The sequence below is a fragment of the Trypanosoma equiperdum genome (assembly GCF_001457755.1).
Source record: "Trypanosoma equiperdum strain OVI genome assembly, contig: ctg_1514, whole genome shotgun sequence".
In the NCBI taxonomy this organism is placed as follows: domain Eukaryota; phylum Euglenozoa; class Kinetoplastea; order Trypanosomatida; family Trypanosomatidae; genus Trypanosoma; species Trypanosoma equiperdum.
The window spans coordinates 2,234-2,758 of NW_027123521.1; positions in this window are offsets into that span (position 1 = coordinate 2,234).

Genomic DNA, 525 nt, shown 5'->3' on the forward strand with positions numbered 1-525 from the left:
AAATCCTCCTCGCACCTCAGCCGTCACTTTCTTCGATAATTACTTTATTCGCTATTCCGCTTTGTTCTCCTTTTTCTTATTTTCACTTTTAACGTTACCGCTTAGCCGCTCTGCCTTCTAATTTCGCCCCTCAGGTATGTTTTCTCGGCCTTTTTTGTTTTGTTTTGATTTGCTCAGTTTTGTTCTCTTTTGTCTTTCCTGGCACGGTTCTAATTTTCTTAACTCCCTGACTTGGCTATTTGGGTGGATTACTGCTGTTGGTGTTGTTGATGTTGTTGTTGTTGTTTTCACAACTAATAATAATAATAATAATGTTGTTGTTTTTCTTGTATATATCAGTATTGGGATTTCAACAGCAGTACCACCGCTTGTTTACTACTCTCCTTTCCTCTGGCTCTTCTTTTGTTTTTTTGTTTTGTTTTGTTTTGTTTTCTTCTCGGCAGGCGGGCGAAAGCGGGAGCCAACAAAAAAATTATAATTATACAATTAAATAAATGATAAGTAAATAAATAAATATATATATAT